The sequence below is a fragment of the Humulus lupulus genome, chromosome 2, assembly GCF_963169125.1.
Source record: "Humulus lupulus chromosome 2, drHumLupu1.1, whole genome shotgun sequence".
NCBI classification, from domain to species: domain Eukaryota; kingdom Viridiplantae; phylum Streptophyta; class Magnoliopsida; order Rosales; family Cannabaceae; genus Humulus; species Humulus lupulus.
Window position 1 is genome coordinate 140736653 of NC_084794.1, and position 24861 is coordinate 140761513.

Consider the following 24861-nt stretch of genomic DNA (forward strand, 5'->3'; position numbering starts at 1 on the left):
GAAGTTCTATTCGGATCTTGGTGTTATTCCAGAAATGGATAAACCGCTTGTGTTGTTTTGTGACAATATAGGAGCGATAGCCAACTCGAAAGAACCTCGAAGTCACAAAAGGAGTAAGCATATAGAAAGGAAGTATCACATTATTCGAGAATATGTGGCCAGGGGAGATGTGAAGGTTATGAAGATTGCAACTGAAGACAATCTTGCGGATTCATTTACAAAGACACTACCAGAAGCTACATTTGATAAGCATATCGAGGAAATGAGATTAGTAGAATTGAGGCATTAGTTTCAATTAGTGCAAGTGGGAGTTTGTTGGGGTTTTATGCCCTAATTAAAACCCAAATTCTTTGTAATCTCATTTTATTATCAATAAAAGAATAGAAATCATTTTTTGACTTGGTCAATCACTTTGCTCACATGTTTTATTTTCATGATTATTTGTTTAATATAAACTTCTATTAAATCCTGAGCATATAGCTAATCTTATTTATAGTGACGTAATCACAGTGGAATATAAATATGATTATATGTTCAAAATAAGTTAGTCCTAAGATTAGTCAGTGCTCAGGATTTACACTAACTTGCCAATCTACGATATGATCTACTTACACATTATAGTGTTATGTTCTTTCCAGAATATTAGCAAAGTAGATAAGATTGGATGTATTTGTTACATCGGACTGGACCGATATTGACAGTTGATAAGATAAGTAAACATACCGTTATTATCTATTCTAGTCATATCATATAGTTGACCATAGGTCAATTCAATCTCAATTCTGAGTGGTTAGAATTCTAACTGATTGTATTATTTGAGTTCTTAGACTTGTTCGTTACCAGCTTACCCTACGGACTAGCCTATACTTACATCTTGGGAACTCGGTAGTATAATTGAGTGGGAGTGTTAATCATAGATATGAACATCTATAGCTTCTTATGAAGAAGTGAAACGATGGTTTCCTTTTAGCTTGGTTCAAGGTGTTAAATGATAGAGATCTCATTTCAGTAATTAAATTAGTTTACTGAAATATCATTTACAAGGAACTAAGTGTTTTAAGGATAAAATACAATGTGGGGTATAACGGTATTTTAGTCCTATCTCATTGTAGACCGTCTATAGAGGATTGAGTGACAATTATGGTTGTAACAATGGATAATTAATAGCGTATCTATATTTGTTATAGAGCATTCTATGAATTCAAGAGTGCAATTCCGAGTCTATAGTGGAGTCACGAGGAATTAATAAGTTAGTAAATTTATTTGTTAGATTTATGATAACTTATTGGAGCTTGATTTCATAGGCCCATGGTCCCCATTGTACCTTGGATAAAATCATCTAGATAGTCTCAATTAATTGATTTAATCATCAATTAGAATTATCAAAGTTGACCAGGTCAATTTTGGATAGTTTCACAGAGTTGTGTAATTTTGAGAATAAAAGAGAATTTATGGCAGATTTATTAATTAAGATAAATTGGTATCTAAATTAATAAATAAATTTAAATCAAGGTTCAAATTATAAATAATTAATTTGATAAAGGATTTAAATAATTATTTAATTAATTAAATCAATAGAAAATAATACAGGCCTTGATTTTAAGTCCAATGGGCTTATAATCAAATGGGAAATTTCACGGGCCTATAGCCCATGATAATTTCGACCTAGGGCTTCAAAATGGCTGTTATTTTATTGCTTTTTTAATTAAATTAAATGGTCTAATTGAGTCTATAAAAGGAGTGCTTAGAGAAAAGTCAAAACATAAGTTTGATAAGTCACAAGTCAGATTTTCTGATAGTTTTAGATTCTCTCTAAGCACAAGTCCTTTTCTAAGCCACTGTGCTATTTTCTCTTCTTCTCTCTATATCTATCTCATGTGTTGAGAATTTCCCACACTAGTCTAGGTGGTTCTAAGGATACATTGGAAGATCGTGAAGAAAATAGAAGATCGGTTCAGTATCTTGATAATACTCTGCGACAGAGAGGATACAAGAGTTAGAGAAACTGAAGGAATGACTATTTAATTCCATTGCGTATACTGTAAGTATTCTATTCTTTGTTTCTCTTTGAATTCAATTTTAGAAACATGTTTTAGACTATCTCGTATTAATTTGTTTAATATTAGATATACTTGAAAATAAATAAAGATCCTGTATAAGCTTTTTCCAACACCCCTAGTGTCACAGGATACCATAGCTAAAAGGCCTGATAGAAATGCAGTGCCGAAAAGATCCAAGTAACGCGAGGTTGGATTTTACACACTCCCGAGGACAGGGCGCAGTTGGGGGCAGTGAACAAATCCTAATCCTCGAGGTGTGAACGGAATACCGAGTCACCAATACTCGAACACTAGCATAAATCGCCTTAAGACTTGAGTAGAATGCTTTGCGTGATATTGACCCTTAGAGCAAGATAAAGCCCAAGTAGCGTGAGTATGGACTGAGGTTGCCTCTCGAAGACACCGCGCCCGAGGAGCATGGACTCAGTCCTATGATCTCGAAATGTGAACAAAAGCTCGAGTCATTGGAACTCGAGGTGTCACGATATACCTAGTCCATGGACGTGAATTCATCCCCCTATGCTTCAGATGATGAGTGCACAATTTACACATGATTAGTTCTTGAGATGGTAAACTGGAGACTACGTTCCAAGGGGTAGATGGCTTAGTGTGGATGACCCCCCTTAAAGCCCTGAGTCATCAGAACTCGGGGACATGGGATGACATTAAAGTTACTTTCAAGGACATTAGGCTTGGAAGGCAACACTAAATGTCTTAAGCATCGAGCACTAATGGAGAACCTTATAGTTTAGTCCTCCTAAAGCCCGAGTCATTAGAACTCGAAGGTCTAGGATAGTCGAGTGCCCTCACTTAACACCACGTCAAAGTTACTCTTACGACCTCGAGTCTAAGATGAAACCCTAGATGCACAAGCGTCTAAACACGGGCCCTGTCCTGAGTCGTTGGAACTCTGGGATGTAGGACCATGTGAGTGACCACTTGACCTAGCATTAAAGTTACTCTTGAGGACCACGTGCCTACAGAACAACACTAAACGCATGAAAATTTCCTAAGTACTAAGAGAGTTCGATAAAGACGCGAGCGCGAGACCTGAGTTAGCGTCTAGAGGCCCTCACGATTTACAATTGCATTAGGGGGATAAAATCCCATATAAAGGAAACACATTGTATCACCTACACAAAATAAAAATAGATAAATTAATTGTTTATGGCACACAAGCCTAAATAAGTTGCGACAAATGCTCTGGGGCTCGAGCTTCAACTGCCCTCCGGAACCTCCTGAACCTCCTCCACTAGGTCAACGATTGGGTCTATTCTCGAGGCACTCCCTACCTGATGGGTCGTAGCTTGAATCACCTTCACAGCTTGAGTCACCTCGACTGCTTAGGCCGCCTCGGCAGCATGAGTCTCCTCGGCTACTTGGGCCACCTCAGCATATATAGTCGCCGCGGTAGCTTGGGTCGCCTAAGCTGTTTGGGCCCCTTCTGTAGCTTGGCCGCCTCAGCAGCTCAAGCTGCTTCCGCAGCCTGGATCTCTAGGAGGCGTTCTTTGAAGGGGAGTTTATACTTCTCGGGCTCTCCAGTAAAATCCAAGCTCATATCTTGGTTATGGAACCAGGCCATGTAGAAGGCGTCCTTAGCGATAGTCTCGACCTCCTTCTTAAGTTTTTCCACCTGACGCTGAAAAGACCTATTCATCTCCATGGTTTGGATGACTTTCCTCTCACTCAGCTCGGCCCGCGTCGGTAACCTCCTTAAGCTGCTCCTGAAGCTGGGAGTTTTCAAAGACCCATCAGGCGACCTCAACAATTGCTTTTTTTGCCTCCTCTTAGGCCCGTCGCATGCCTTTGGTGGCCTTTTGGGCAGCCTATTCAAGCTCCTGAGAATGCTTTTGCTCGGCTTCCAGGGCAGCCTGAACTCGAGCAAGCTCTTCCTGAGGGCCTCAGATCTTTTCCTTAAGGGCGAATACCTTGTCCTAGGACCACTGAAGTTGATAAGATTTCTCCATAATGATATCACCCAGGCGATTGCAAGCCAATGTGAACTACAAAAAAGGAGGAGATTAGCTCAAGCATTGTGGGAATAAAATGGAACATAGAGAATTAGTGACTTACCCGAACAGTGGCATATCGATATGAAGCCATAAGAGAGGCTACATTACTGTCGCCCAGAGCGAAACTGTGGGCGGTCAACTCACATGGTGGAGCTAAACCCTTGGAGGAGCTTGGCAGCGAGAGGGGTGACAACCTCCCCTAATTTGGTAGAGAATAGGGTTTCCAACTCAGCCCGACCGATTAGAGGAACAATTGGTCTTTATCTCAGAGGCTTCATTTGGCGAAGGGCCTCCGCGGTCTTATGGAGGAGCTTGTTGTCTTCCTCCATTCTTGCCTCGAAATGTTGAAGCATCCTCTAATATTGCTCTAGCAGGGCCCCCTCGTACCTCTCGGGGTATACTATAAGACGGGAACGGGGTGCCGCCTCCGCTTGGTCCGAGCCTTGGACCACTTCACCTGGCGTGGGGGAGTAAGGGATCTCCAAGACTGGGGACGGATCTGTCGCAGGAACTTCCGCAGGGGGAGTAGGAACCCTCTGCCTCTTGGCTGGTGGAGAGGGTTTTGGATCCTCCCAAGGACACGATGACCCCCCAGTATCCAAAGAGCTTGAGGGTGCTCCTAGTCTCAAGGCGAAATAGGCAATGCCAGCTAATCCCATATGATATGTGATTAGTGTTCAAAAGTATCATTTTATTAGTCTTAAAAGTTTAAAATTAATTAAGTTTTAATTAATATTTTCATGGATTTATTGTTATATGTTTTATATTTGAAAATATTAATTTTGATTTAATTTGTGTTTAATTTTCAGGAAATAAAATGTACTTTTTACACAAAGAAAAAGAAAGAAGGAAGAAAGAATTAAAAATGAAGAAATCCTCAAGAAAAATGGCATTTTTGACAAAAACTAGGCCCAAAACCAAGCCCAAACAACCTAGGCCCAAGCCAATAGCTGCTTTCCATGCCGAAGCCAAGCTGCTGACACACCTGACGAGCCGTCTGCCACCTGCCACGATCTGACAGCAGCCACCAGTCAGCCTGCACGACTGACGCGCCTGACATACCTGTCCCCCACGTTCTCCCATGCGCCTGACGCACTCAGCTGCCGAGCCAGTCAGATGCTGCCACATCGCCCAGATGTCCCCCACGTTGCAACACGCCAGCTGTCAAGCCAATCTGCTTCCGCCACGTGGCCTCCTTGTCTCCCACGGCTCAACAACATTTTCCCCACTTCCATAAGTTTTTGTAGCCATTTTCCCACTCTTTTGTACACGATTTTAACACAATTTGGGTCATATTTCCACTATAAATAGAGAAACAAATGGAGTAAAAAATCATCAGATTGTGGAATTAAGTGTGGAGAGTATAGTGAGAGAGAAAAGCATTTTTGTTCTTATTTTTCTTTCATTTCTTTTACATTACTTTGAGTGAAAACAATGTCTATTTTAGGCTAAATTCTCTTATGGAAAGGCTAGAGTGAAGTTCATGTTTCACATTATATTTTTAATATATTGATTCTTTATTTTGTTCTTCATTTCTATATCTTTGTTACAATTAAATTTATTTTCTTCTAATTTTTATTATAAATTTATTAGTGTCTTTTACATAAGTATAGTCACTCTCTTCTTATGTAATTTAGGCTTTTAATTTAATTTAGGATATTTTTTATATTATATGCTTTTTACTGCATTCTGTTATTGGTATTTTGTCGCTCTAAGGTATATAATATGATAGGTTTTTAAAATTAAAAGTTAGTATAATTTAATTAAAGAACATATTTTAAGGTGAGCTTTATTATATATATATTCCAACTATAATTAATGGTGTAGAATTATAGTTTAGTATAATGAATTAATTTTATTAAAATATATATATATATGTTTGCATGAATGAAACTTATGCCTTCCATATTTTCTTCCTGATTCTAATTCCTCGATTTTGTTTATTTAATGTTTACATTCTTTTTCAAAGTTTATTATTTCTGATTTACTAATCTTTCTTTTTACTTGTATTTTACCTCTATGTGGATACGACGTAGCTCGATTACTACTGCGACCGCTTAGGAGTTATTGGGCGATATCAATCTGTAATAAAAAATAGATGGTTAGTGCATATTCCAAAATAAGGTAAAGCAACATTGTAGGCTCCTCGGAGGCCCATAATGAGTTGTGTCTTGGTGTAGGCATTGAGGGTGTCTTATCCTATCTCCCGTCTCACAACTCAAGTTGGTGCCTTATTGGCATAACCAGTTAGATTTGAAAGACGTCACTCGGTCTAAGGGTACAAAGCCTCGAGGAGGTAGCTGCCTCCTCGGGCGGTGAAGGTATACGTTTATCAGGTCTAGATAGTCATGAAGCTCTTCCTTAGTCCAGCACTGATGCGTAATCTGGCCACAACGAAGGAGGGCAGGAGAGGCCCAAACGTGCTCGGGACTTGTCCTGTCCCCTACATGGGAAGCATGGTTTAGAGTAAGGGGCGATTTACCTGGGGCAAGATGAAAAACCTCCATCCTCGCCTGAAGTTCTTCCGCGAGCTCCCAGTTTTCCTGGGCTACCTCTACGACTCGCATGTTCTCCAGCCACTCCTATGCAAGCTACTTGTTCAAAGCCCTTTGAGCGAGCTCATCAACGTAATAGATATGTTAGAACGCCAACTCTCGAGACTTTTTGGACTGGCGATATTTAGTTCGTTCGAGGTTACTGATTTCAGTCCCATGCTGAGAAGCCCCAACCCGGCAAGATTGTCCTCCGTCACGAAGAGGCTGAGATCTAGATCTTGGTTGGGAGGGGATTTCATCTCCTGGAGATGATCCTCGAAGAGTTGGACATAAGGATTCTGACGGAAGGGGCCTATTTAGAGAAATGTCTAAGTACAGAACACGAAATAATAAAAAAAGAAACAGGAAAAATAAAATGATCGGAAAGATACTCACAAACTCTAGAGAAGTCGAGGATTAGGGTCGAGTTGTTATGGATTGAAAACTCATTCGTGAAGAAAAATGCGTCCTTGAAATCCCGAGAATGGTTCTCATTATGGTGAGGAGCGTTGTAGTCGAGAAATGAGGCGACATACTTCGCCAAGGCATAGTACCCATCTCGGTTAGGCTTCTTCTTCCTCGGGGTGGTGCGAAAGCTGTAAAAGTACAAGATTTTTTCCAGTGAAGGTGCAGGCCATTTTTGTTTCCAATATAAGACATACATCCCCGCGAGCACCCTGTAGGCGCTGGGGGAGAGTTGGGAGGGAGTTATCCCCACGTACTTCAGAAAGTCCACGAAGTACTGGTTTAAAGGCAGGGTGGCCCTGCCCATCAGGTGAGCTTGGCTCCAGGCGCCAAGGCCATTGAGGCTACGGTGTGCCCTCCTGATTTCTCGACAAAGACGCAGGAGACACTTATTCCCAATTGAATAGTACCTTATAATGGCCTCCAGGGCATCAAGGTGTCAGAGCAGAGTATGGTAATCCTCTACTTCGATCCATCACCCTCGTACATCTGAGTGGGGTGTGGAACTGGGGCTCTGTTGACTTCTTCCACGGTCAACCCCCTATGAGCTGATGATTTTGGCCTCTCTGCCATTGGGCCATTGGCACAAACAACCAGCTCCTTGGCTGGTTCTCGAACTTCTGCCCTCGCCCTATCCCTGAATGCGATTCTCCACAACGCCGCCTGACATGGGCAAACGTGCGTCGCACCCTGGTTAGCCAAGACCATCACACTGTGTACTTTAAATAGTGCTTAACTCGCTAAACGAGTCATTAGGTCATAAATGTGCATCTAAGTGTTATTAATGGGCCAGGGTGAAAATTTCAGTTAAAAGGAATGGATATATTTTATTTAAAACATTAAAATATACATGGGATCCTATAAAAGTGTTTACAACATTGTTTACAATCCAAAATGGTCATTACAGTTCAAAAGTTATAATCTGCCGACCTAAGCGGCAAAAATAGGGTTAAACCCTAGTTCCCTTGAGAAACACCTTGGCCATGGTGGTCAAGCGGCCGCATATGTACATGTCGTCACCGAAGCTCTCCACTCAAGGTTGGGTGTAACGCCCTACTTCCTTAGAGCCGTTACCAAGTGTGTTTAAAATCGTGCTTTCAACTCGCTAGTCGAGATTTTAATTCAAACCGTGTAACTAAGCCATAATTAAAAGAAAACATTAGAGAAAGTAGTTTTTTTTATAGCAAATCATAAAAGTTTGCACCTGGGATCCCAAAACATAGTTTAGAAAATATTTACAACACAAAACTGATCTGAGTCGACTAAATGACAAAATCTAAGTTCATTTACAAGCATCTCCCAAAATCCCCTAGCCGTGGCAGCCAGGCTGGCCGAACATGTACACGCCGCCTCACGCCTGCTGTACTCATGGTTGGTTGATCTTCTCTTTACCCTTACCTGCACCACAGAGCATCTGTGAGCTGAAGCCCAGCAAGAAAACCCATAATAGATAGCATATGCCAAACACAAGTCAAACATATAAACAGGCCACCAATGGCTAAACACATACGGCCTCGTCGTCCCAAGCGTTTACCAAGCCCTGGGTTCACAGACCACGCCGTAAGGATATCCCAGGTATCCTGTTAGGGACTCTCCCTGGCAACTCGCACCCCACGTGCTCAACGCCGCTCCCGGCCTTTTGCCGTTCTCAGCCTTGCACTCAATGTGCCTGATGCCATTCCCGGCCCCACGCCATTCTCGGTCTACACCGTTCCCGGCTCTCGCCGATCACACATATAATATCAAATATGATATATCAACAAGTACAGAATTCGAGCATAAACAGATAAAGAGCTATGCTCTGCAATTCTAACATATAGGGCTCGGCCCTGCATATCATTTCCATTCAACACACTGGGCTCAGCCCTGCACACAAGCTCTATGGAAACAGGGGTTTTCTTACCTGAGTTCCGAGCTTCCTGAGCACCGATGCCCCGAGCACAGTCCGCTAACGTGAGCCTCGCCGAAATCCTAGTCACAACACATTAACAATATCCGTCCATCAAATTCTAACCCAATAAATACCCTCGAGCCATAACCCTAACCTCTGGGACCTTGAATTCTATCAATCTAGGTGATAAAATCCATCCCGAGCCTTACCCCTTAAGTTCCCTAGCCTAAAATACCCTAAAAACCCCAAACTAGCACTTAAGGGTCGTGGCCCCACCCACTAGAGCCGCGTCTAGCCTCGAAATAGAGGCTAGCTCTTCACTGACCCCCACACGGGCCGCGGCGTGCCCAGCAGGCGCCGCGGCGCACATGAATCTCTCAGCCTCTCATGGCCGCACGCGCACGCGGGCCGCGGCGCACCCCTCCTAGGGTCGTGGCGCTCCACAGCGAACCCGGATTTCTACACCAGCTTTCCATCCTTCCTTCAAGCCAATTCCCAGCAAAACCAAGCTAACAATCCTAGTTAATAACACCATCATTCCAACTCAATTTCAACACCAAAACCCAATAGAAATCTACTCCAAAAATACAACTAGAACACCCAAAAACAGCCTAGATTCTACCCACATGCAAAGCTTGAAAACACAGCAGAAACTTGAACATAACTTCCATGAAAAAGCTTACCTCTTGCTGAATTTAAACCCCTAATGTTGAACCTTAATCCTCAAGCAAATCCCTAAAGTATCCCAGCTGAAATCCTCCTAACCTCCTAGCCAATTTCCTTTGAGTTCCCTTCAAGTTTAGCCTTAAAGAGTGAAAGGGAGAGAGACAAGAGCTATTCTTCAGTTCAAGGAGAATATGAGTCGGTTCCCTAAGTTTCTAAACAATTCCTCTATTTTGTTTTATTCAGCTTAAATCTATATGGTTACCTCAAGGCTCGGGGTACCAAAACGTCCCCGAGGGCAAAATGGTAAATTTCCCAAATATTCCCACCTGGACATTCTATCCTCAAATATATCTCTAAATATATATTTTCACGTCCCAATAACCCTATAACTTATCTACTACCCAGATTACCCCTAGACTCGCCCCGAGTTCGAATCTCAACCCCGTTGTGACTCTCTGGCTAACCGCTCCCCAGGACTGTCTCAGATCGCGCTGTACAGACATATCACACATATACAACATACATCTCATTTATCACATTTATGCCCCTAATATCCAGACGGGGCTCACATACACATTTAACTCAATTAAACATGCATCATAACCATATATACACATAAATTCACATATAACCATATTAAACCACTTATTGCCCTCCAGGCACACTAATCAAGGCCCTAAGCCTGATTAGCAAATTCGGGTCGTTACATTGGGTGAGCTTTTCTTTTCCTTTACCTGCACAACATAGCACCCGTGAGCCAAGGCTCAACAAGAAAACTTATTACTGCATGTATTCAATGTAAAATGATCATGTAATCATTCTGGGGCTTCAGCCCTAATCAGATGATGACTAATAAGTCAATCCTGGGGTCATGCGCCCTAAATAGATAAATAATGAATCATTCTGGGATCATGCGCCCTAAATAGATGACTTATGAGTCTCTCTGGGGTCCTGCACCCTGAATAGATGACTAATAAGTCTCTCTGGGGTCCTGCACCCTAAGCCATGTGACTATCAAGTCACTTGAACCTTTTTGGTCCTGACTCTAAGTAACTAGCCATAGACTAGCCAAGCGCTTAATTTTCTTCGACCAATAGGTCAGTCAAGAATTTAATGCTCATGTTAATTAGATCTAATCATTTCAGCCTGCGGTCAGAACGCTAATGCCGCTATTGACTCATAAGTCAATGCTATACGACCAACGCTCAGTACTATTGCTGATCATGACTAATAAGTCAGAACTTCCCGACCAGTACTAAACACCAATGTCGTTTCTGACTAATAAGTTAGTGCCATTCACAAATAAGCAACCTTGCCAAGCATTCACAATGCTGCCAATGTCCATATATAGAGCACTCAACATGCCTCATCAATAATCATGTATGTCACATACTGGGTGCAGTTTTCATACATCAAGGTCGAGCGTAAAATAAATAAAGAACGACCCTGAGAATGATCTTGTCCTTAGGCCCTTAGCAGTCACCTAATCATAACCAAATACGAAATCCCATCAATAAAATGAGTAATAAAAAGTTCATGGACTAAAATCCAGCTCTCGGGACCTCAAATCCTACTAAAATAGTTAGTAGATTCGATCACGAGTTTAGAGAATTGAAAACTCTCGCTTAAACCTTGTTAAAATCCAACCTGGCACAAAGAAGACAGGCGGGCCGCGACTTGATCTTGAGGGTCGTGGCGCGCCTGCCAAACAGATCCTAGGGGAGGCTCTAGGGTTCATCCAAGTCTCGAGTTGCATGAACTCGGTCACGACTTGACCCCGCGAACCCAGTGTTAGGAGTGTGTCCTAAAAGCATGTAAAAGACATTTGTTTTTAAATAAATACAATGGTTTATTATTATTGTTATATTTAGATTGTTAAATTATTGTTTGAATAATTTTGTAAATATCAGAAAAATTCCATATTCATTATTGAGGATGTGATCTTTTATTAATACAAAAGAATTAAGATCACATGAATGAATAAAAACAGTCAACAACAACAAATTAAAGTTATGGAATTCTTTAATTGGAGTTGTAAGTACGGTTTACTGAGTATCATAATGATACAAATAATCTAGATTCGGATTATTGATGTGGTAAGACATATCGGTAAATGTGCTTTATATAATATGATTATATATGTTATCCCCATTCCCTGCACGGGCTCGGGGCCTTCGTCCAGGCCCATTGCCAGAGGCCATGTAAGCGTGCGGGCACGGCCCAAGGCCTCTTGGTACGGAGTGTCCAAGGGGGAAGGGTATGGACCGGAGAGGCATGTCGGGGCCCTTCGGAGGGGTCCGGAATGTCCCTCCGGATCCGCCCCCCCGGAACGACAGTCCGGGCGATGTACAGAGCGTTCGGACCCTCGCGGCCTACACGTCCAGGTCCCGGACCCTGATATGGTCCGGGCCTATGGTAAATGAAGCAGGACGAGGGTAAACGAACCTGGATCACCTCACTCCCGGTTGAGGGGGCCAAGCGTCCAGGATCCTGAAGCCGCCTCACTCCACGTGGGCGTTGTCCCCACTTTTCGCCTGCAGAAAAGGTCACCTCGGGATTGCACGCCGATGTGTCAGGCCTGCGCAGCCAAGTACTCTGACTAGTCTTGTCTCCTGAATCTGCCTCGTGACTCGAAGTGGCCAGACCAAAAGTGTCGTTCTGTCAGGCGAGATGCCGCTCTAAGGTCAACCTGTTGGGCCTTAGCTGGCGTGGGATTTATGTATTTTGTATCTTTTGTATTGGGCCTCCACTAGAAAGGCCATTTATATCCATTTCTCCGATGGGCCTGGGTCGGACCCGACCCAGATCCGGTGTTCCCATAAGCCTATAAATATAAGCTATAGAACACTGTAAAAGTCTCTCCTTTCACGAAAAAGACAGGAACCCTGTCAATATATAGAGAGAAAACTCCATTGTAAAAGGTTCTTCAAGCTCTAATAATATAGACTCGTGGACTAAGGCTAGTTAACGCCCCAACCACGTAAAAACCCCGTGTTGATCTTCTGCTTTCATTATTATTATCTGTCCCGGTACAACCGACTCATGACAGTGGCCCATGTCAGCGACGACGGCAAATGCCTCTACTTCTCGATCACTTTGGGCGGTCCCGCCGAAGAGTGGTGGAAAAGGCTTAGACCGGGGTCCATCCAATCCTGGTCTGGGCTGCAGTCAGCATTTCGAAAACAATTCATGGCCGCCATGAGGATGGATATGCAAATCAGCGCTCTCGCCAATATTAAGCAACTTCCCGCGGAGACATTGAGAGCCTACATCCAGCGCTTTACTGAAGAAGCCTCCAAGACGAAAGTCGACGACGGACAGCACCTAGTGGCACTACAATCCGGGATTCGGGCCGGGTCCCCCCTTTGGGATGACATGCAGCGCAGCAAGGCCGCTACCTTGGAAGAATTCATCAGAAGGGCCCAAGGATTCATCAACTGGGACGAAGCTCAGATCCAGGCCTTCGGGTGGCCCCTGGCGCCTCATCCCATCTCCCAGACGATTCCGGGATATACGGGACAGATCTCGGCACAGTCCTACGCCACGCCCTCCATTGCCCCGGGATCGATCGTCACGCCCGGAGTCAGTTACACCCCTACGGTATACAGCCCTGCCACTTCGGGGTACGCCCCGGCCCAGTCAACCCACTTCTCCGGTTATGGCATCGCGCCGATAAGACACAGCATGGCCCCCGTCGTGGCCCAGCAGTCACAAACGGGAGTGACTGAGGCAAGCGTGAATCCTTCCCGGGGGAAGCGACCAGGCAGAGGCCAGAACAGGCCCGAACCGGCCAAAAAGGGGAAGAAGGACTACGAGCCCCAATATTCGGAATAAACCAACTTGGTAGACACCCGGGAAAACATCTATCTGGCGACAGAGAGGGCGGTCCACTACCGGAAGCCTAGCCCCATGTTTAAGGGGGGAAGGAATCCGAGAGACACCAGCAAAAGGTGCGCCTATCACAAGGACGTGGGCCACACTACCGACGAGTGTCGGCAGCTCAAAGACGAGATTGAAAATCTCATCAAGCTGGGGCACCTCCACCAGTGGGTAAGGATGCCCGTGGGAGTCCCCGGCGTGTCAGCAAGCCCCGGAAAATCCACGGCCCCAGGGACGGCGCGGGCATACCCCCCCCCCGGGAGGATATGCACAGGGACCTCCAGCGCAGGCCCCCCAGGGGGCCCTCACCGTGCCGGTTCCCGGCCCCGGAATGCCCTATCCCTCCGCGGCAGCACCCCCCAGGGTTGACGAGCATGTAGCAACCATCTCGGGCGGACCTCACCTGGGAGGGCCTTCAAGGAATGACCAAAAGCGCTATCTAAGCGAGCTGGACCACGACCAGGAAGTTTGCGCCCTTGTCCAGGCTCCGGCTCAGCGCCCTAAATTGATGAACCTCCCCATCACCTTCACGGAGGACGATGCCCGCAACGTCCATTTTCCGCACCATGACCCGCTGGTCATAGACGCCCAAATCGCCAACAAATTGGTGTCCCGCGTGTTGGTGGATGACGGAAGCTCCGTCAACTTGTTGTTCAAACCCGCCTTCACCGCCATTGGCCTAACGGAAGCGGATCTGGCGTCCTACCCGACCCAAATCTACGGCTTCAACGAAGATGCACTTCTCCCCATGGGAAAGATACAGCTGTCGGTCACGCTGGGGGGTGAATTGCAGCACTCGTTCAAGTTCTGCACCTTTGTTGTGGTGGATTGCCCCACCGCTTACAACGTCATCTTTGGCCGGCCCGCGCTGGTCGAGTTCGGGGCCATCACCTCCATCTGCCATCTTTGCATGAAGTTCCCATGCAACAACGGAGGGGTCGGGACTGTCCGGGGAGACCAAAAGAGCGCCCGGAAGTGTTACCATGTCTCCGCCCGGCCCATATACATGGTCCGGGAGGAGCCCTTCGAACCAGCCCCACTCCCTCCTGTTGAGCAAGTGGTCCATGAAAAGGATGATCTGGACCCGTGGATAGGGGACGATCGTGTCCTGGAACCAATGGACGAAATAGAAGAGGTGTGCATCAGCGAAACCGATCCGACCAGAATCATCCAAGTAGGAAAGAGCCTGCCGGCCGACATTCAGGCCGCCATCATCGCCCAAGTCCAGGGAAACAAGGACCTTCTGACCTGGTCCCACTCCGACATGATCGGGATCGACCGCAATATCATCTGTCACGCGTTAAGTATTGACCCAAACGTGATCCCGGTCCGCCAGAAATGCAGGCCTTTGGGAACGGAGAGGGCCGAGGCCCTTAAGCTGGAGGTGGAGAAGTTGTCTTCCATCAACTTCATACGCGAGGCTATGTACCCCGTGTGGCTGCCCAATCCTGTCTTGGTGCCGAAACCAATGGGACCTGGAGAACATGCATTGACTTCATGGACCTCAACAAAGCGTGTCCGAAGGACTGTTTCCCGCTCCCCCGAATCGAGCAAATGGTGGATGCCACGTCTGGGTACGAAATCTTGAGCTTCATGGATGCTTACTCCGGCTACAATCAGATCTCCATGCATGTGGCGGATCAGGAGCATACCAGTTTCCAAACCGACAAGGGCATCTATTGCTACATAGTCATGCCTTTCGGACTTAAGAATGCCAGAGCAACGTACCAACGGCTCGTCAATCGGATGTTTCGGGCCCAGCTAGGGCGGAACATGGAGGTATACATCGATGATATGCTGGTCAAATCTAAGACATCCCGGAACCATTCGGACGACTTGGCAGAGGCTTTCGCAGTTATCCGGAAGTACGGGATGAAGCTGAACCCTAAGAAATGCACTTTCGGCGTGGCTTCCGGGAAGTTCCTGGGCTTCATAGTGAGCTTCCGGGGAATAGAAGCCAACCCGAACAAAATCAAGGCACTGGTCGACATGGCCTCTCCCTGGAAGCACAAGTGTTGACCCAAACTCTTAAGTCTCCTTGTTTTGATGATTAACAAATATTTGATTATTATTTGTTACTAATGATTTGTTGATTTTGTAGCAAAAACCAAAGTGAATTAGCACTTCAAAGTCAAACTTATGACCAATGGCAAAATGGTCATTTTACCAAATTTTCCGGAAACGACTCGAAATGAACTTCAAGACTCAAGAAACTCAAGATAAAGGTTTAATTTCATTTCTTAGTCTTGTAAAGTGATTGCAAGTATACTTTAAGTCATAAGTATAAAATTTGGCTCACTCACGTACTAAAAAATGGTGATTTTTTAAAATGAGAAATAAAAATCCTAAATTCACTTTTAATAAAATACATCCCGATACGGTCGTAACGCAATTGGAATTTTTGAAATCGGATAAACGAGCTAAAAGTTATGAAGAATTGAAAAACGGGAAAATGGCACAATTCGGACTTTTGCTCTCTGTTTGCCATTCGGAATTCCGGATTGGCAACCGGAATTCCGGTTGCTTCCAGACTGGAATTCCGGTTCCCCATCCGGACTTCCAGTTCACGGCAGACAGCTTCGAAAATTAACTCCTAACGGCTATAAACGGCTAGTTTTTTCCCAAACTCTATATAAACTCATTTTTCACTCAAAGTTGGAGGTTGGCTGAGCATTTATTACATATACCAAACCAAATCCATTGATTTCAAAGAGCTTTCAAAGTTTAACTCATCCAAACAAATATTCACACACTTGAGCCAAAATTTGTATTTATTTCTTCTAAGTGTGCTTGCTAATCACTCTAGGTTTCTCATTGTATTATCATACTTCTAGAGTGATTTTTGCTTGTAATATCAAACACATTCCCATATTGTGATTGAGGTGAGGTTGGCACCGGTTTTGTAAACAACCCGGTTAGAGTGAGATTGACACTTCAACAATCCGAAAAAGAGGTTGATAGTCCTTGGTGGTGGAAAACTATTGTAAGAGGTTTGGAAATACCTTGGTGAAAAATTCCCAGTTGTAAGGGTTAGTCAAGCCCGCTAACTTGGCTCGATAGTTGAACTCAAAGCTAGGTCCATAGCTTTGAAGACCAAGGACGTAGGTGGCTTAGTTCTACCGAACCTTGTAAAATTCGAGAGTTTGCAATTTCTTAACCTTCAACTCTTTACATTACAAGTTTGATTATTTGCTATATCTATTTGATTGCCATATTATTTGCTTTTACTTGATAAATTTGATTTATTGCATAATTTGGCATATTAAGTTTTAAATTTCCGAAATTAGTTTAAATTTCCAATTCACCCCCCCCCCCCCCTCTTGGAAACATTTCTTGGGTTAACAATTGGTATCAGAGCAAGGGCTCATTTATTTGATTAGATTTCACAATCTAGAGCTTGGCGTTTCCAAGTAATTCACAAAATAACATGTTAGAAGGTTTAAGCACAACTAGAGCACCATTCTTCAATGGAGTAGACTTTCCCTATTGGAAAATTAGGATGGAAACTTATCTTCAATCTATTGATTATGATTTGTGGCATATAGTGTCTAATGGTCCTTACATTCCTAAACATGTCATTAATGGTAAAGAAGTTATTAAGACATATGAGGCATATGACGAAGAAGATAAGAAAATGCTTTCTAAGAATGCTAAAGCTAAATGTGTTCAAAAAAATTGAACAAGCCTCTACCGCTCATGATATGTGGAAAATGCTTGAAGTCACTCATCAAGGAACAAATGCTATGAAGGAAACTAAAATTCAAATTTATTCTACTCAATATGAGAACTTTAAGATGAAAGCGGATGAAACTATTGCTAACATGTATACTCGTTTCACTACTATCACTAATGGTTTGAATTCTCTTGGCAAGGTACTTTCACAAAAGGAGATGGTGACCAAGATTTTGAGAAGTCTCACCAAAGCCTATCAAGGCAAAGTGATTGCCATTCAAGAAGCCAAGGATCTCTCAACACTTCCCTTGGAAGAACTAATTGGTTCACTCATGAACCATGAAATTTTCAAGAGTGCACAAGAAGAAGAGGAGGTTGAGAAGAAAAAGAAGACTATTGCATTCAAGTCTTCCTCATCCCATGCCATTAGTGAGGATGATGAGGATAGCATGTGTAGTGACATGGAGGACTTGGCACTCTTCACAAAGAAGTACAAAAAGTTCATGAAATTCAAGAAGAACTTTGAGAAGAAGCCACATAGAGGAAATGACTCAAAGGAAAGGAAAAGCAAAGATGATCCACCGATTTGCTTTGAATGCAAGAAGCCTGGCCACATGAAGATGGATTGCCCAATGAGAAAGAAAAATAAATACAAAGGAAGGGCAATGTTGGCGGATTGGCTCAATAGTGATGAGGAGGACTCCGACAATGAGGAGAAGAATGAAGTAGCTAACATGTGCATGATGGCTCTTGATGATGGGGTAAGCATTTCTAGCCAAAGTGATTATGATAGTGAAAATGATGATGATAACTTAGAAATACCATATGATGAGTTGTCTAGTTCATTTAAGGATCTATTTAATGATTTTGGAAAATTGCTTGCTAAAAACCAAACTCTTAGAGAAAAGACCAACATGCTATTAAAAGAAATTGAGATTTTGAAATTAAATGAAAAAGAACTTTTAACTAAATCTCAATGTACTACTTGCTCCTCATATAAGAAAGAAATTGGAAAATTGCATGATAACATAAAAAGCCTTAAGAATGACATATATACTTTTACAAAAGGTAAAGAAGGCTATGAACTTATGCTAGGGAGTCAATCTTGTGGTTTTGGAAAAAGTGGTATTGGATATGATCCTAGTAGGAAACAAAAATTTTTGAGAAACTTCTTTGTAAAACCAACTAGCCTACCACACTTTACATGCACATATTGTAACCAAGATGGTCATACTATTTCATATTGTCATGTAAAGAGATATGCATATCTAGGCAAGACCAAATGGGTACCAAAGGGTTCCAAAACTAACAAGAAAGGACCCAAAGTTGTTTGGGTACCAAAGGCCAACAAATGATTTTATTTTTGTAGGAATCAACAAGGAAGAGCAAAAGCTTATGGTTCTTGGATAGTGGTTGTTCCAAGCATATGACCGGTGACCCATCAAGATTTTTGAGTTTTAAGAGCAAGGAAAGTGGCTTTGTCACTTTTGGAGACAATTCAAAAGGAAAAATCTTGGGCATTGGTGATATCGGTAACATATACTCTCCATGTATTAAAAATGTGCTTCTTGTTGATAACCTTAAACATAATTTACTTAGTATTAGTCAACTATGTGATAAAGATTTTCGTATTATTTTTGAATCCTCAAAATGCTCCATTGAAAATGCTTCAACCAATGAAGTTATTTTTGTTGGAGAAAGGAAGGATAATGTTTATGTTATTGATGTCGATTCCTTTGATAGCAAAAATAAATGTTTAACCGTTATGAATGATAATTCTTGGTTGTGGCATAGAAGATTAGGACATGCTAGTATGGATTCTATTTCAAAGTTGGTTTGAAAAGATCTTGTTGTTGGTTTGCCATCTATTCCTTTTGTTAAAGATAAACTTTGTGATGCATGCCAATTTGGAAAACAAATTAAAACATCTTTTCATTCCAAGAAAAAGATTTCAACCTCTAGACCTTTGCAATTGCTTCATATTGATTTATTTGGTCCTTCAAGAATTGCTAGTCTAGGTGGTAAATACTATGCATTTGTGATTGTTGATGATTTTTCTAGATTTACATGGGTTATATTTTTGAAACTCAAAAATGATGTTTTGGAAAATCTAGTTAAATTTTGTAAGAGTGTGCAAAATGAAAAAGGGTATTCAATCACCTCCATTAGGAGTGATCATGGTGGAGAGTTTGACAATGATGCCTTAGAATTGTTTTGTGATGAACATGGTTTTAACCATAATTTTTCGGCTCCAAGAACTCCACAACAAAATGGAGTTGTCGAAAGGAAGAATAGAACAATTCAAGAAATGGCTAGGTCAATGCTCAATGAAATCTCATTACCTAAATATTTTTGGGCCGAGGCCGTTAATACTTCTTGTTATATTTTGAACCGTGTTTTCATTAGGCCTAACATGAATAAAACCCCTTATGAGCTTTGGAAAGGGAGAAAACCCAACATTGGATATTTTAGAGTTTTTGGTTGTAAATGCTATATTTTGAACACCAAGGACAACCTTGGAAAATTTGATGCAAAATCCGATGTTGGAATTTTTATAGGTTATTCAACACATAGTAAAGCTTATAGAATTTATAACAAAAGAACTAATGTTGTTGAAGAATCTATTCATGTTGCATTTGATGAGTCTAACCCTCCTACAAGCAAAAGTGTAGATGATGATGTTGTAGGTTTGGGAGAAGAGGTTCAAAAGCTTGACATTGGAGAATCATCTAACGCTCCATCACAAACTCCCATAGAGGAACCACCCGAGGAAAAGGTAAATGAAAGCAAAGGTATGGATTCTAACCTCCCTCATGAGTGGAAGTTCAAAAGTGCTCATCCTATAGACCAAATTCTAGGTGATCCTTCACAAGGAGTCACAACTAGAAACTCCCTTAGAAACTTGTGTAATTTCATTGCTTTTATTTCTCAAATTGAACCAAAGAATTTTAAAGAGGCTGAGTTCGATGAATCTTGGCTTCTAGCTATGCAAGAAGAAATAAATCAATTTATTAGAAATGATGTTTGGGAGTTAGTTCCAAGACCGTCACACCAATCGGTGATTGGAACAAAATGGGTCTATAGAAATGAGGTAGATGAGCATGGGGTCATTGTGCGTAACAAGGCTAGATTAGTGGCCCAAGGTTACAATCAAGAAGAAGGAATTGATTATGAGGAGACCTTTGCCCCGGTAGCAAGACTTGAGTCCATAATAATGTTATTACCTTTTGCATGCCACAAAAATTTTGTCTTGTATCAAATGGATGTTAAAAGCGCTTTCTTAAATGGATACATTATGGAAGAGGTTTATGTCTCTCAACCCCCCGGTTTTCAAGATCACAAACATCCTAACCATGTTTATAAATTAAAGAAAGCATTATATGGTTTAAAGCAAGCTCCTAGAGCTTGGTATGATCGTTTAAGCACTTTTCTTATCTCAAATGGTTTTTCAATGGGAAAAGCGGATAATACACTTTTTATTAAAAGAAAATCAAAAGACATTATTATAGTACAAATCTATGTTGATGATATTATTTTTGGTGCTACTAATGATGTTCTTTGTGAAGAATTTTCAAAGTGTATGCATAGTGAATTCGAAATGAGCATGATGGGAGAGCTCAACTTTTTCCTTGGACTTCAAATAAAGCAACAAAAGAATGGAATATTCATAAGTCAATCCAAGTACATCAAGGATCTACTTCAAAAGTTTGACTTGGCCAATGCAAAGTCCATGAAAACCCCTATGAGCACCTCCATAAAGATGGACAAGGATGAAAGTGGTAAGGATGTTGACATCACCAAGTATCGAGGTATGATTGGTTCATTATTATATTTAACCACTAGTAGACCCGATATTTTGTTTAGTGTTGGTCTATGTGCTAGGTACCAATCATGTCCCAAGGAATCCCACTTAAGTGCCGTTAAGAGAATCTTTAGATACTTGATAGGCACAATGAATCTAGGACTTTGGTATCCTAAGAACTCAAACTTTGAAATCATTAGTTACTCGGATGCAGACTTTGCCGGTTGTAAGTCGGATAGGAAAAGTACTAGTGGAACATGTCACTTTCTAGGAAACTCTTTAGTGTCATGGTTTAGCAAGAAACAAAACTCGGTAGCCCTATCCACAACCGAAGCCGAATACATTGCCGCCGGTAGTTGTTGTGCTCAAATACTTTGGATGAAACAAACTCTTAAGGATTTTGATGTTGATTTTGAATGTACACCCATAAAGTGTGACAATACTAGTGCCATTAACCTCTCTAAGAATCCAATCTTGCATTCTAGAGCCAAGCATATTGATATAAGGCACCATTTCCTTAGAGACCATATCCAAAGAGGTGAAATTGTACTAGACTTTGTAAGCACTGAATTCCAATTAGCGGACATATTCACCAAGCCTCTTAGTGATGAGAGATTTAGTTTCATTAGAAGAGAGCTAGGAATGACCAACCTCAATGAAATATAAGGTTCACTAGCGACTTTAAATCATTGGTATCATATCTCTCTTTACTTATAAATTTATGCATATGTACTCTCAATATGATATTTACATGTTTCAAATGCATAAATAAATTAACTAAATGATATATGACCTTGTACTCCTTGAAAAATCAGATTATAGGTCATTTTGTGATTTTTAGGCATATTTTAGACATACTTTTTGAATTAGTACACACACAAATTTTTGCATTATTGATCATTATATATATTTATATGTTTAAACATGTCTAAATGAGTGAAATTAGTATGCCTATAGGTTCTAAATGGTTGAAAAATAGTTTGAATGCATTTCATGCATTTTAAATGTGCATTTTTAAAAGTTTTAAGCCTAAAAGAGGAATTTTGCCCAAAATGCTCAATTTTCATCATTTTTCGAAACCGTAACTTCCCACACCTCACATTTAACATTCTTGAGGCGTTGCAAAAAGAATTTTTCAATTTGGATAAATAAAACTCATTTTGGGTACGTTTCCAGTTTTATTGACTAAAATCGAAAAATCTACCCAAAATCTTCAATTTTCAACATTTTTCTGATTTTCTTGTTTGAGCATCTTCATTTTATCATATTTAAGGTTCTGGAAAAAGTTTCGGGTCATTCGGAGTAAAAACGAAGTTTTTAGACAACTTTTACGAAAAAGCTGCTGATATATGACCAACCGGAATTCCGGTTGGTTGGGCACATTCCATCCGGAATTCCGGATGAACCGGGAAGTTTAGTATTAAGGGTAAAAATAACTCTTTCAACCCATTTCTCTCATACAAAACACCCCACACATGATTTTACACTCATTATCTACCCAAATCTCTCAAAACTCACCCGTATTCTCTCTATTTTCATCATTTGGTAAAATAGATTTGGTCATCCACCATCATAGCATGTGCATCATATTCTTGTATATTTTTGGTTGACTTTGATGGTTATTTCAATCAATGGCTAGTTATGTGTTATCCAGATGTCCGGATAGCGTTTAGATTGATGTCCTCGGGGAAGAAGAATTGTCGATGTCTTTCACGGTAGGTGACCAGAGCTCGCGGATGGACAGAAAGGCTTCGCCTCTCCCGTGTAGTGTCCGGATTACTCTTCCAAGCAAACACAACACGGAAACTCGTCAACTCTCCCGGACTCCCGAAGGGGTATCCTTCGGGGAAGCCCCTTCCAGGAGAAGCTCTTCGAGTGGTCTCCGCGGAAACAGTTCCGTGCCTCGCACGGAACAAAACCAAACGGTCGAGTCCTGGAGGAGGCATATTTGGAATGATATCCGCCTGACACAGGATCCCGCCTGACACGCCCGCCAGGTCAGAGCCGCACACATCCCAGCACGCTTAAGGGTACCTTTTCGCCTACTGTTCCGCTGACAACTTGGAGAAGACGGCTGACTTTGTGTGTTCCCCATACTTTCACGTAAATATACCCACATAGAGTCTTGTAGCCATGCTACTACAGTAATTGTATCCCCTATTTATGGCTGGTGTAATTAAGACTCATGTACGTAGAGAAAAACCCTAATCCGAAACCCTAGCTATAAAGACCCCTTCATTTTACAAGAAGGGGGACGGCCAACAAATCACATAGCAAGAACTCTGCTAAAATCTCTCTAGCTTCTTCTTCTTCAAGAGAACCCGAGAGAAACATTGTGAGTGTGTGAAGTTCTTGTACACCAGCCATCTTACTGTAATCCTTTCCAAGTATAATAACATCGACTCGTGGACTAGGGCTCGTTAACGCCTGAACCACGTAAAAACACTGTTTGTTTAGTTACATTTCAGCATTTCTACAGTTCTTATCTTTTTATTATTCTGTTTGTATTCGTTTCCGAAAAACTCGGTAAACATTTTGGTGCTTTCATTGAGAGCTGTAGGAAGTTGTTAGTCAGCTCTTTTTCTGTGTACGTTTTTTGTATTCACTTCGTGCTAAAGAGATGGTGACTACGAGAAAATCCGCTGTTGACAAAAATGCTACGGTCAACCCCGATACTGCGATGGAAGATGTGGTGCAAAGCGAACCCTTGGACTACCAAGGTGAAGACCCGACATCCCGCCAGGATCGGGTCAGTACCGAAGATACAACATACTTAGAAGACGAAGAAGAGTATGTCCAAGACGGTTATTACAAGGACGGCTGCTACTATGAGAAGGACCCAGAACTGGTCCAAGTAGCCGAAGAACTGGAGGTCACCAAAGCCAAGCTTGCTGAGCAGAAGCGCCTCTCCGAAAAAATGCAGCGCATGATGGAGCGCCTCCAAAGCAAGTTCGGAGACCTAGGCGACTCGGACAAGGACGCCTCTGTTTTAGGTGGTGCTGATGCCGCTATGCCGGATCCAGCCGCTGCTGGACCATCCAAAGCCGCCCCTAACAAGGGCAAAGAAAAAGTTGGAGAGCCTGTACGCGCTGACGCCCCTGCACCTCCTAAAGGCGTGAATCACCAGGCCGACTGCCCCCCCGCGCGCAGAAGGTCTCTGGCGCTCCTAAGCCCAGACGTCCTTCAGCCCCAAGGGGGCACTCTGTGCCTAAAGGGCCTTGTGCTAAGGCACCCAGGCCTAAGGGAAGGAACAACCGCCCCAGTGATTCCGTCAACCAGGACGGTCGGGCTGCGAACTCGCACTCCGAAGATAGCTGGTCCACGGTGGACCTAAGAAGAAAGTTGGAGGCCAAGTATGAAAAGGCCAAAGGAGAGAAGGCCCGGCCTCGCGGAGCTGACCTCCGAAATCATATCAATGACAAGCTCCGGGGACGTGACCTCCCGGAGAGTGATACGAAGAGGCTCGAGGAACAGATTGCCGCCTTGACCAAGCTGGTCCGGAAGCAAAGTGGGGCCCTGTCAGACTCTGAGGAGGAAGACCCGGAACCATGTATTCGGAGGATCGCGGAAACGTCCCTCCCGGATAACTTCAAAATGCCTCACATAGAATTATATGATGGGAGGACAGACCCGCGTACCCACCTAGCTAAATACAACAAAATGATGCAAGTGGCGCGTGTCAGTGAGGACGCCAAATGCATGTGCTTCTCACTCACCCTTACCAAGTACGCGGAGGACTGGTGGAAGAGATTAGCTCCCGGATCAATCCACAGTTGGAAGGAGCTACAGTCCGCGTTTAGGAGGCAGTTCATTGCTGCCCGCGACCACGACATGGAGGTTGGTTCCTTAACCAACATCAAGCAGCAGCCCAATGAGAACC

At 42.8% G+C, this 24861-nt stretch overlaps 1 pseudogene; it reads left to right on the forward strand.

Annotated features, from left to right (window-relative positions):
* Positions 1-16976: 16976 nt before the first annotated feature.
* On the forward strand, positions 16977-21839 carry LOC133814795 (uncharacterized; annotated as a pseudogene).
* Positions 21840-24861: the final 3022 nt, after the last annotated feature.